Source organism: Gallinula chloropus (genome assembly GCF_964237585.1).
Source record: "Gallinula chloropus genome assembly, chromosome: 12".
Classification (NCBI taxonomy): domain Eukaryota; kingdom Metazoa; phylum Chordata; class Aves; order Gruiformes; family Rallidae; genus Gallinula; species Gallinula chloropus.
In genome coordinates this window covers 5,492,618-5,506,507 of record NC_140097.1, presented here as the reverse complement: position 1 = coordinate 5,506,507, position 13,890 = coordinate 5,492,618, and positions in this window count along the sequence as shown.

The window sequence follows — 13,890 nt, the reverse complement described above, 5'->3', positions numbered from 1 at the left end:
CCAGAGCACGTGGCTATTAGTAATCTAGTGAAAAATGTAACAACACTTGCTTAAAAATAAACAGCCCACTCAAAAAAGGAAGTTACAATAAATAAACTGCATGAGAGGTAGCAATAAAAAGTTTATGGCTGGAGGCATAATTGGCCGTGGAAATAAATGTCTCTACAGCAGGAGGTATTGAATGTTTTCCTCCTTACATCTTGGGAGGAAACTGGAAGAAAGTGAGTGCTCCCAAGGCCTGTGTGCTGGGGAAGGAGACATCACTGTATTTAGAGTCACCCCGGTGCTTCTGCCCACACAACTTCCTTTCTTGAAGTCACGATGTGGACAGAAAAATGTTTTCCTTCCACTTGCTCAGCAGAGCGTGGTGAGCTCATAAGCAGGAGACTTCAACTTTCAAACGCTGAACTCAGCCGAGGTCTGATTTCCCTCTTTCTGTTTTCTTGAGCAGCTCCCATGAACTGAGGCACGCTCTGCGAATCTAATCTTCGCCAGCTTTCACTCCTCCTTGTCTGGAAAACTCGCTGCGAGCCGCTCTGGTCGGCCTGTGAGTAATCCCCCAGAATTACTGCAATCCCAGATCATCGGGACTTGCCCCCTGAGACAGGGACAGCAGAAAGTGGGAGTGGGAGATGTCCCTGCTTACATTTTCTTTCTGGTTATTTTGCACAACTTCAGCTCAGGAATGAATTGCTTTACCACTCTGTTTTTAAGAGCACTTTTAAAAGCAGACAAACTCCCACCTGGCTTTACATCACCTAAACCCTGGCCAAAGGAGAGGACCCAAACAAAACTGCCCATGGCCAGGGAAGGGAATGGCTCAGACACAACCATGTCCAGTGCCCATCTACAGCAGCTCTGACCTGCCAGAGCTGGGTGCAAATCCCTAGAGAGATGCTCTTAACTGCAACGCCCCCCGCTTCTTGCAGAGCTATAACCCTCCCACACGTGTTGATATTGTTTGTTCTCCAGAAGGCGTGAGTTTTTTGGGAGTTTTTTATTGTGCTGGTAGAGTTAGATGAAACTAATGAGTCAATGGTCTCACATTTATAAACAGATGGCTGAGATACCACTTCTGATTTCAGTCAGCTGCTGTGCTTTGGGTGCCTCTGTGTTTTGGACTGGGTGCCTGGGAGCACACCTGTAGGGAGAGAGGCTGCACATGTTTGTGGGTGCAGACTAGGGAGGGATGGCACCCTGCTGTGGGATGGCTTTAATGAATTGTTTTTTTTGGTGAGAGACAGGTTTCTGTCTGAGAGCCTTCACAGAGGGCGCTGGAAGGGAGGTGTCTGGTGATGGACTTCTAGAAAAAGACTAAAATTGCATATCCCAGGATGCCCCAGTCATTCTCATCTGGCCCCAAGTCCAGAGTGAGGTGTTCACACAGTGATGTCAGATGGATTGCAAGAGCGTCAGAGAGGCAGTGATCTGTCCTTTGGGAGAGATACTGGTATCTGGTCTCATGGCACATCTTCACCCTCTCTCAAACAGCACATCGTGTTCTTATTCACGTTGAGTAGTACTTCTCTGAGGAAACAGTCCTGCTTGTTACAGTGGGACTGCTCATGGCAGACGCTAATACTCAACATGAGTAAACAGCTCTACGTGTGTAATGGGGCATACAAATTTGTTCAGAGTCCTGTGGTTTGCAAGTCCATGGGCAATGCTAGGGACACATGTGTACTACTGTATATTCCCAGATAAATGTCCTGAGGGTTGCATTGGAATTTCTGCAGAGCTAAGCATGAAAACATTCAGTAATTCTAGTTGGAAAGATTTCCATTCCTCTGTTTGAAACAAATTTCCTTCCTGGTGGTGTTTAGTTGCATTGAGTGAGCTTAGAAGGTAACTGCATGTACAAAAAGTGGTTTTTATAGATCTTGTGGTATCTAGGAAGTACCTGTACTTGCAGCTCGGAGCATGGCAAGCAGTGCTTTGCTAACACAGCTACCTTCACGCTGGCTTGACGTCCTGCATCTGATGTAAAATTCTTTATATTTAATGGCATAGGGGAAAGGTCACTTCAGTCTTAGCTGCTCTGAAAGTTAGGTGATGAGTTCAAATGGGCCCTGAAGGTTCCTTGTGTAGTTAGTGAGAGACTGGTGGCACGGCTGGCAGAAAGCTTCATGACTGGACAGGGCAGCTAACTTGAGGTGGCCTGTTGGTGGTGACAATTTCACAGATGCCTTCAGAGTAGCAGGGAAGATGGAATACAGAGGCAAATCAGAGCAAGACTGTTGAGATATATGTTATTGTTTTAGACTATTAGATGGGAGAAATGAAAACCAAAGCAGTACTGAGCAGAAATCTCCCTGTGGTGCATGAAGACAGGAAAAATTACCAAGTATATTGGTATAATTAGGTTTGCCACACTGGGGATGATTCTAGTGAGTGCATCTGCAGCTTCCTGGGTTGACTGTGTAGTCAAAGCCATTGCAAAAGATCTGCTTGGCATCCTGGGCCCATTCAGTAGAAAGGTCCATGGACCACAGCGGGTCCAAGACCAGAGATGCTGGGCGGCCAAGTGTGGCATCTCTTGAGCATGGAAACACCCCCACAGCACAGATTTTGGGCTGCTTCATCACCCATCTGAAAGTTATTTCAATAAATCCCGCTCTGAGGTGCTCCAGAGAAGCTGGGAACTGCCAAAAGGAAAAACCTTGCGAAGAGAACGGAAAAATCCCATTGCCTGTGCCTTCTCCCAAGGAGCCTGGAGGTGGGAGGGTGCTTTGAGTGGCATTCGTAGAGGCTGCCAGTCCCACGTAATTCGTGTAGGAAGTTTCTCACCGTTACAGTCTGCAGGGACATTGCTTCCCCCTTAGTGACCTAATTTTGGCAAGCGAGCAACCATTTGGAAGGACTCTCCTCCCTGAGTTTCCAAGTGATGCTCGCAGCCAGCGGGAATGGGAGCCCAGGCTCAGAGCTTTCCCGATGGCTCAGCAACCCCACAACCCCTGCCTGGGAGCCCCGTTGCTGCTGGTGTGCACAGACAAGGTGACACTTAGTGGACAGAAGATGACAAGGTTGCTAAAAGAAATAGGCCCTTAGGGTGTAAAGCAGCCTAATGCAAGCCTCAGATCCCACTGTGAGTAACTGGATGTGGCTTACTGAATTTTAATAGAGTTTTGCCAAAAGAAAGCAACTTTTTTATACAAGGCACATGATTTTCCTTTGAAAGAATGTTTACAGAATAGAGCTCATTGCCTCATCAGTCAGTGTAGCCTTGATATTTTCATTTATGTGGGTTCTTATTCAACACGTGTTTGAATCATAAGACTTCTACCCCTTTATCTGTATTTATCTACTGGGAGCATTTTTGAAGAGAGAAATGTCAGTCAGGTGCATGCCAGACATGCAATAACACAGTTTTCCCTCTGCTCCCTGTCTCAGTTCTTTGGAATTCCCCTCTGCTGCCTTCTTGTTTTTAATGTTCCCTTTCCAGCAGAGGAGAAGAGGTCTAGAGCTTTCTCTGACCTAGGACATGCACTCAGGGAGGTCTTAGGACCAGCTCCTTGCTCTGCTGCTTTGATCCATTTATGGCACACTGGAATGATCTCTTCTCTCCTTGGTGAGAGCCTTTCCTTGTGTTTCTTTAGCTGGTCTATTCTGGTTTGGTACTGGAGAGCTCCTCTCAACACTTCACTGGGTCTAAAACCTGACAGCAGATAGTTACTGCTGGACTGAGTCTTCTTCAACTGGGTCCATCCTTTGGTGGGATGGGAAGGGAAAATCCAGTAGGGAAGGAGCACTGTTATGGCTGCAAGCTGTGAGTAGGCAGAAAGCGTGGCACCCTGCTGCAGATGTAAAACCTCCTGCATGGCAAAGTGGCTACACATGCCCTCCTATGCCCTGCAGTCAGCACTCCCTGCTCTTCTCCAGCCAGGATGTGTCTCTTTTTCTGATTTCTTGTGCTGCAGCTGCATGGAGATCTGGTGAAGCAGGCAAGGCTGGAACAGGAATGGAATGGCATTATTTGTGATGAAGTATTTCATGATGCTGGGTGTAGGAGAGACTGTGAGAGTGCGCACACTGGCACAGTTTTAACATACTTCTCTCTTCACCATATTAATGCCATTTTCTAGAAAAATCTGATAGAAATCCAGGCCAGAGTGTGCATAAAAGTAGCTGATTGTTTTCCCTACGCTTCTTTCTTGACTTAAAATAATATGTCTAAGTAACATCAATAGTGTGATGCATGTGCAAGAATGATGACAAAGAATAACCATGGGGGTGGTGTGATGCTGAGCAGGAGCAGCTTGATGTTTGGTGGTTGAAGCCAGACGTGTGGCTTGAAGGGACTAGAAATCCTCCCCAAAATACCCTATCTAAAATATATGATCTTGCACATATGCCCTGGTTAGCCAGGCTGGGAATGCTTTCCTGGCTGCTGCGTGCATTGACATCACAGGCAATCGTAGCTGCTGGCATCGGTGCTGGAGTCACAGGGATTGTGTGAAAACAGGGCAACATCTGCCAGTGACCGCTTCGGGACCCGGGTAGAAAATTGAGTGTAGAGAGGAAATGTGGTGGTTGTGCTGTCTCCTGAGTGCTTTAAAAAAAATGAGATGGGGACTCGGGACCAGAACTATTTCTTAATGAGGCCTACATGATCTTTCCAGTACTAACACTCTGCAGTGAGCTCACACAGCATCTCCCTGGAGTGCTGACGCGGGGTTTCAAATGTGCCTGCAGTCAGCAAAGGCATAACCCTGCCTCTGAAACCCATGGCAAAGCCCTCTCCATGTGCAAAGAAGATGGCTTTTACCATGGTCGATGGCTATCAATAGCCATGGTAATGTCACTCTGTGCTCAGCCACAGAGCTGAAGCCAAGAGGGTACGGCAGACCTGTGGAGGCCAGCACATGGTTCAGCCTTTATTCTCTGCATTTGGATCTGCTGCTGAATTTTACTGAAAATGCCCAAGCTAGACAGGAATCCTGTTTGTTCACCAGCAGTGGAAGAGGTTCTGCAGTGCTAACTGTGACTTCCCGTTAGCTACAAGGTGCCGTGATTGCATATTTGCATTTGCTGATGATGCTGATGTCTTTCAGAAGAAGGTATAGAGGATTTTACATGACTTTCAGCTGGAACACGATGTCACCAACACATCTCCCCCCACCCCCCCTCTCCATCCCCAGGCTGGTGGAGCAGTTCTGATTGCTTGCAACGCTTTATTAATAGACTTGCTAACATCAAGAAAAGCTTTATGAGCACTTAGGATACAGGGAAGTGCCAGCGGCTGCACCTTGTGCTGCTTCTGCTAATAATATGTGGAAATTATAAATAATGTATTCTTGTTTTCTATCTGAGGCAACTTAGGGCCACCAGTAAGTCCTGACATCGGAGGTGCTTAGCAGTTTGGCAGGAGTCAAACACAGTGCTTTGCAGGAGGAGGGGGAGAAAAGGGGGTGCATGGCTTTTGGCTGGTTTTCAGGGAGCATGTGGGTACCGGAACAGCCCTGGTAGCAGTGACCTGGGGGGCTTTCAGGCCTTGAGTGGAAGTGACTGCCCTTGTACCAGAGGTGCTAAGTGACCTCGTGCTCGTTGTTCTGCACACATTGCTCTGCAGTGGGCCATGAGAGTCAGCCTCAATCACATATTTTATTATATCTCAGCAAGGCACAGGACATGATGGCAGCATGAGGTGGCCCCTTTTGCACTTACAGTGGATGGGAAATGGGGCACCTGTCTAATAACCCATCTTTATGGGGAGGAAGATGATTTTCCATGGAAGGATTAAAAGTTATTAAGATGTCGCCACCTGACTTTAACGGGGCAGGATCGTGTTCTTTAAGAAGTGAGACTTGGGTTCCTTGGCTTGGATAGCACCTTCTTCAGGCTTCCCACACATCTAGAACTCTGATCCTGCAGTACTTGTAGCCCCACCACATCCCTGGTTCCAGTAAATCCAGCCACTGTCAGGGAAAATTAAGTGAGCTTGGCTTTATCAGCTCCTGACAGATCCATCTACTTCAGAAGTAGCTCTCACCTGGTAAGGATTGGTATAACTGATGCAGGAACTCCTGCCACATGTATTGGAATGTTTCTGTGAGCTTCGACATGTAGACTCCTCTTTGCCTTTAAAAGACTCATGGAGGTTCTGGCAATGATCAGGGCTAGTTAGCTAGATGCAGTCATGGGCAAGTACTAGGTTTTTGATCGTAGAATCATATTATGTGTTAGGTTGGAAGGGACCTTCAAATGCCATCTAGTCCAACCCCTCTGAAGTGAGCAGGGGACGCCTTTAACTAAATGAGGTTGCGCAGAGCTTCATGAAGCCTGATCTTGAATGTCTCCATCCATGGAGACACCAATTCCACCACCTCTCTGGGCAACCTGTTCCAGTGTCAATACTAAATATGTATTTATATGGATATGATATTAATGCTGACAGTTACAATTTTGGACCAAAGAAGTGGTGGCTGCTCTGCTTGGACATTGATAGACAAATAGAGGTCTGTAGCTTGACAGAAAGGTCCTCCATTCCTATCAAGGACAGCCTGAGTGAGCATGGGCAGGTAACACAACTGGGTAGCTTTGGCTGCTCTAGACTAACATCTTAGCTTGCTGCTGAGCAAGGCGTTGGTGTTGCAAATAACTTTGGGTTAAGGCCTGCTGTGCAATGACTTAATGGAAATCACTAGAGGGTATTTTCTCCATTCTCCTGTAACAGTACAGAGTGTACTTTTTATTCCATTTTGCCACAGTAATGGCATGAACTTCTGGGAAAGCAGGCAGCATGAGCTCCAGGTCTGGCTTTCTTACCAACTAGCTCCTTGGAGACAAGTCAGCTCACTTTAGCCATGTCCATGAAATCCACTCTGCCAGATAATTGAGGCCATCTGAAGCAGTTTGAATACCCTGTTCTCATGCACTACATCACTGAGCGGGGTGGGGAAGGTTAAGCCACGTGTCAATTAGCTGTCTACAGTTTGGTCCAGGCTGTGCTATTCTTGTCTCAAGTCTCTGTCCATGGAAAGTCGTGTTGGCATTGGTGCTTCCCAAAGGACTGCCAAAACGAACCCTCCAAAATAAGCAGGGCTGGCCTAAGCTACATTGCTGGGGTCGCTGTGCTGTGCGTGGCTGGGCCATGGCTGTGTGTTTTGTTCCCCCCAAGGTTTCAAAGCTAATGCCAGTCGTCAAGTTTGTGGTCCTGCAGTCAAAGGCCACCTAGGGTGATCAAGCAGTTAAGATTGCTCATCCATTTGGGTGTCCTGATGTTGGCTGACCAGAGAAGATCCAAGTGAGTGCTGTTGTGAGCATTGTGCCCTGCTTCTTCACAGGCCAAAACTGGTAGGAACAAGTGCTAGAGGAACACAGAGCAAAAAGAAGCATGGGGTAAGAGATGATGGAGGGATGCAGATAGAGGGGCAGAAACACAGAGCCATGTTTCTGGGCAAGTTCCCTCATTTTCTCCTTTTTATACACTTTTTTTAAACATTCAAACTTGTCCCTGGTTTTACACTGAGGGAAGGAGCATCTTCATGGCTAATGAATCAGTCTCCTTCCTTCACAAGTAGGCAACGGGTCCAACAGATCCACATTTTGCACATCGGGCTGAGTTATCTGGCCTTTAACTTCCCTTTTCTAACAAAGCCTCTTGCCTTTAATGAAGGGGGAAAAAATCCTCTGGTAAATTATCCTTTCCAGGTAGATGGAGGCAATGACAGAGACTTACGTTGCCTGTTCAGATCAAATGTCTGACTGCTGAGAGAAAAGAGGAGGGGGGAAAAATGTGTTCAATCCCTGTGGGGTTTCTGGAGTAGGCACACAATATGAGTAAAGCATTTAATGATCACTCAAGAAGAGTTTGGGGAATCTTTTTTTTTTTTTTTTTTGCATGGGCAGTTTTGATCTCCACTACACATAGTTTTGGCCCTTGATGCTACCAATTATCTCTGTAAAATACGGGTTTAAAATACTTGCTGCGCTGTTTTGCTAGCTGAGGGCATCCTTTTTGCACATCCTAAAGTGTGAAAGGTAACACAAATTCAGCAAATTGGCCCTTATCCTTTCATTCCACTGCTTCAAAAACCCCACAAGTCTCAGCAGGCTTTATGTACTAAAGGCTTGGGTTTTTTTTTTTGCTGTGGATTTCTGATTCTCTCACTGCTTGGTTTTTGTTTGAAGACAAACTCTTTAGGTGGTGACATAAAAATGAATTTCAGTAGAGATGCAGATGATAAAAACCAAAGGGATTCTGACTTCAGGTGGGGAATATTTTATTCTTTAATAGGATAATATTTAACAGTTTATTCTGATTTCAGATGGCTGAGTGTGGAGACATTTGGGGAGGGTTTGTGTTTTGTGTTGTGTGTGTAAGGCCTGGTGTAAAGCACAAATCTGAGACTCTTGGTGTCTGAGCCTGTTGTGGCTACGAAATGCAAATGCTCATATTTCTAATGTAAAGAAAACTAAACCCTTGCTCTTTTCAGTGCTTGTAATGAAATCTCTCTTGAAAGGCAGGCAAAGCACAGGAAACATTCACAGGGCTGTGTCGAAACAGAAAGCTCAAGAAAGTTTTAACTGAAAAAAAATATGCTTTTTCCATTCAAAACTATTATTGGACAGTGGGGAAGAAAACAAACACCTTCCCCCTAACTTGACGGGATTATGTGTATTTTGAAAAACAGGCTGTGATTTTGGTCTCACCTTTTATAATAGGATTTTGGGGAAACAAATTTAGATTTAAGTGTTGTTGATGTGAAGATGACACAGTTTCTCAGCCAAGCTGAGAATTAAGGTGCTGGAGACCAGCGCTGCTGGGCCAAGTCCTCTTTTCTGGATGCACTTTGCTCCTTGTTAAAAGCAGCTTCTTACATGTCTCTACAGGTTGTACTGGTTTAAATACAACAGGGAAAAACTGGCAGAGGTGTACGGTTCACTTTTGATTTTAAAGCAGCCTGGTTAAACCAGTTGCAGTACTTAGGGCAAATATATTTAAACCAGTTAACTCTATAATCAGTTTAACTAGCACTGATACTGTACCAAATTACATTAAATCAGCGTAAGTGAGAGTTTAACCTGGTTTATCTACGTCTGCTTTGGCCTTTGCACCAGGTTAATTAACTAGATTTGCAGTGCTGTGCTAGCCAAATGAGGTTACTCTCACAAACTTTACTTCATGGACTTTTCCTGAGTTTCATCCTGTCTGTGGCTTCATCCGAGTACCTGTTGGTGATACTGGCTGGGATCCAGCTCTGGCTGCTTCTGCTGCTGCCTTTCCCTCCCCCTGAGAACTTGGAAAGCCTGGCAGAGCTCAGCAGGATGGGTGTGCATGCCTTCCTGCAGTGGCCTTTCAGGAGCAAGACCCAAATTATTTCCCAATGGGAGAATAACCCTTTCTCCTCAGGAGAAGCCCAATGCACGTAGCCTGCTGCCAGCCCTTCTGACCTTGCTCCTGACCTTGGATTTGTCTTTCTCAATGTGGTAGTTCTTAAGAGTCGTATTAGCTGAGGAGAACCTCAGCTTTCACTTGAGAAAAAGGCCAACTGACTGCCCCCCAGCTTGCAAATGCACCACCACATCCAAGGGTGACTGGGTGTAACTGGCCAGGAGCTTGGTTTAGAGCCTGTCAGACTGTGTTCTCCAAGCCATGGACTCAAGGTGAGGGTCCTCAGGAGCCTCTTCTCCATCCTGCTAACTCCTTCTCTGAATACTTGCCCAGACCAGGGAAGCATGACCCTGCAGAGGCAGTTGTGACCCCCCCACCCCCTTTGTTAGACCTAGGAACCTCTGCCTTGAGCACCATGCTCAGCCTCTAATGTGGAAATCATGAAAGCTATTCTTTGAACAACCAGAGAGAATGACTTAATCCCCAGTCTGGGCTTTCTTATTTCCTAAAGCCAAGTCAGAATGACATTGCTCTTGCAGCTTCTGCTTGCACCACTGCTGCTGTTGCTAACTGGTGTCATGAGTTAGTGTCTGGAAAGAGGAACACGTGAAAATCAAAACAAGGATACTGAACAACAGATTGTCCAGTTCCCCCTTGAATTCTCCCGTTCATCTCCACTGTATTTGGAAAGGTAAGAAAGGGAGGACTAGGAATTAGTGGATGATTCATTAGCGTAGCACAATTCATTCAGAAGCCCCAGCTGCGGAATTAATCAACCTCAGTTCTGCTGATAAAACCACCCTGTGACTGACAGGGTTTCAGACTTGGTTCCAAACTGATGATGCAGACTTAGAAACCATATCTTAAAATATAGATTCTGCTTATTTCTCCTGGGGTATCCATGGGCCCCGTTTTCAATCTGAGAACTCAGAACTTTTTGTAAGAGAAGCAAACCCAAACCTTGCAGTGACATTATCAGTCCTGGCAACAACATCTTGCATGGGGCAGGCCATGGAGAGCAAGGCTGTTCCTGCTCAGATGTGGGGTAGCTGGCCTGTTGTTCTTCCTGGTAAAATAATTTTTGGATTCCTTCTCAAAACATCTGCTTGCTTCTGGCTGTAGCAAAGCCCTGCAAGCAAACTGGTGAAGCTTGGAGGAGTTATCTTGCTGTAGGTGGCTGCTGGTTTTCATCTATGTCAGAGATAGGCCTCGTGCTGTTTGTGTGCCATTTGGGCTAGCTGGTAATTCTTTGAAAAACCCAAATTAGTACATGTGCAGCAGAGCAGCAGTTAAATTTCCATGGCTTTCATCCCTCTCGGACATCCCATCTGAAATAGGAGCAGGGTTTCCCTGCTGCCACGCTACTGAGCTGCTGTGTGTAGGGAGCTTATGCTGAGAGATGCTCGTTTGGTTAATGCTCCTGGGTGCAGGGAGATGGAAACCCTTTGGTTTTGGTAGCAGAAAGGATGAAAACAGCACTTTATGGAAGGCAAAACTGAAATGGCACTCAGGGTAGGCTGAAACTGACTAAATACTAGTAAATCTGTGAGGACATCACTGGGAGGTAAATGGAGCTGAGGTCTGAAATGAGTAACGTGTCTTGGTTGGGCAAAGACATGGGATTGCAGCTGGGGGAGGGAAGGAGATGGGGTGAAAGACTTGGGGTCTGCAAAGAAATGGTGCAGCTGGGTAAAGAAAAAAACTGGGACAAGAAATGAGGCAGAGTGACAAAGAGGATGGGCAGAGAGGGACTCCCTGCTGCAGCTGACCTGAGAGAGTGAAACGATTTTGATTTGATATTGGGGATGGGAGATTTTAACTGGCAATGTATGCGGCTGGTAGAGCAAAGAAACAGGACTCTAACGTAATCTCCTCATGGGTACTGGAAGCTCTTAAATGCCACCTTTCTTTCCAGATTCAACACTGGAAGCTTTTAAACAAGCCTTCTGCCTTGCAGGGAGATAAAGAGCACTAATGACCGCAGGGGTAAATTGCATTCTCTTCCTTAATTTCACAGTGCATGACAACGTATGAATGCAAAAGTCTGGGAACATTCTTCAAAATAAAGTCACATGGCTGTTTATTTTTTTGAATAGCAGCATTGACTGCTTCCTTTCCCCTTCAAATGAATGCTCAAATAGTTGGTAAGGGGGATTTCTTCCAAACTGCTGAGTCAAGTGTCCATTTTTTGCCTACTTACAGAGGTATCAACCATTTTTTTGCTGTCAACTAGAGATCCCCAGACTGTGGTTTGGGTAACACTGCTGATGGGAGAACCATTTTCAATGGTACTTGTAAGCCAGAAGAAAAAAGAATAAATACACATGATGAAAATTACCAGTGAAGATATCACAAATAAGGGAATTGCAAAGAGTAATCATGGGGTGGGCAAAGGGGGAAGAAATACCAGCTCCTCTTGATGTGCTTGGTGCACATTAAATTGTGCAGCTCACGGTATCTTGAGCATCGTTGCTGAAAACGCAGGAAATGGTTCAGAATGAGGAAGAGTTGTGTCTTCTGATAAACCCTTCTCCTCAGGGGCTGCACGGCCCAAGTCCTTCAGTCTCCTGAACCTCTGTGCTTCTCTCTCAGATTTGGTGAGAACCTGGTCTAGGTCTGAGAAGGAGAATTGATCTAACGAGCTGAACACATCTTTTAACAGCTTTAGCAGTATCAGCCCCAGTGGTTAATAAACAACTGAATGATGCTGACCGGAGAGAGGATGTCTGCAGGGCACAGGGGAGCAAAGCAGAGCTGGGGAGCCCTGAGTAGCTCACGGCTTTTGGGCTATGTTAGCTTGGGTGAAGAACAAGAGGGAGGGGTCATACAGGCATTGAGGCTGCAGTTCTTAAGAAATATGTGCTTATTTCTTTTATTCTGGCTATGATTTTATTAAAGTGTTCTTGAAAGCAAGGCCAGTTTCAGGGAATAGAAAACCAAACAGTGCTTTCCCAATGATCCCCAAGTCTGGTTATTGAACCCCGATTAAATCTGACCTGACATACCAGGGGGTGTTTGGGACTTGCTCATAGAGGTCAACATCCTTAGTGGAGTGACAAAGCTATTAAAATCCTACCCGCTAGGAGTATTAGTAGGGTTATGCCTGTAATGCAAACACTAGATTAAAGTTCATGTTCTGCCACCGTTTTGATGTTTGACAAATAACCTTTCTGTGTTTTGTTTCTCACTTTGCTAAATGAGATAATCATCCTGCCTCTCCTCCCCAAAGCAGTTTGACATCCACAACTGGAAAACACCCAGCAGAGCTACACAGAAATCTAGCTGTAATAGAACAACTACACATCAACCTAAGCCCTCTGTTAACACAACAGTGACTTTGTCTTTGATTTCACCTAATATGTATTTTGGTTTTAATTGAATTTTCTTCATGACAATCTAGGTGTGAGATTGGCACAATAGGATTCACCTTTAAAGCATCATGTTTGTTTTGGGGCAGGCTTACACATAAGTATCCTGCTTAGCACAGTGGAAGTATTGTTCCTTCACCCTGAAAGATAAACTCTAAAAAAATATATATATTATAAACAGAAATGGGATCCTGTTCTGAACAGAAGAAAGGTTCGTGTGACTCAGCAGAACAGCACAAAGGGCTCGACTAGCCCAGGTGCAATGAGAAATTGCCCCCATCTGAAACCAAACAGAAACTTTGCATTGCACGGGGGAGGGAATGAAAGGCAGAAGTAAAAACTTCATGGTCCAATGGAAAGAAAACCAGCTTCCTCTCTGCCTGTGCGCTGTACGTACACGCCAGCCCTAGTGAAGCTGTGGTATCTCAAGCGAAGCAGCACTGAGTATTTGCATACTAGATCTTTGCTCTTTAGAACCAGCGCTATAATTAAAACAGAGCTGAATGCTCATAAGCTGAACATTTCAAACAGCAGAAGAGAGTATCTCATTTTTACACCTGGAGAAATAGAAGCCAAGTCATTGCAAACAGATGAGTCCCGCTGCTTACTCCCTTGCATTGAATCACGCAGTGTTTCTTCACTTGGGAAAACACAGTTCATCAGAAACACCCCGAACCCGCAGAGGCTTGGGCTGTACATGTCGCTCAGCAGTGGGTTTTTTTTCCTTAGTTGTTTGTCATTGTTTGTTTGTTGGTTGCTTTTTTTTGCCCAAAGCACTGCTAGCGAGCCTACTCCTCTGTCAAGCTCTCCCAGCCATCTGCCAATGTGGGCTCAAAAGAACATTCTTCAGGGCCTTATCCAATTTGTTATATCTGATTCATTAAAGTAATTACTCTTTGTTATTAAGTCATTGCTTGGAGTTTAGGAGCTGCATGATAATCTGGGATCTAAATATCTAAACCAAGCTAAGATTCTTGCTTGGTTTTATTCACTTGCATGCTGTGTTGCCTGAAACGAGCAGGGGTCCTGGTGCAGCACTAAGCCCCACACCGTGTCCCTGTGGGGAACTGCCCTACAGCCCTGGGCCCTGCTCCTGGGCAGCTTTGGCAGCTGTGACCAAGGAAAAGGACACGTGGAAAAGGTGCTTATCCGGTTTGCTGGAGTTGTTAGTGCTGCAATGATACAAAA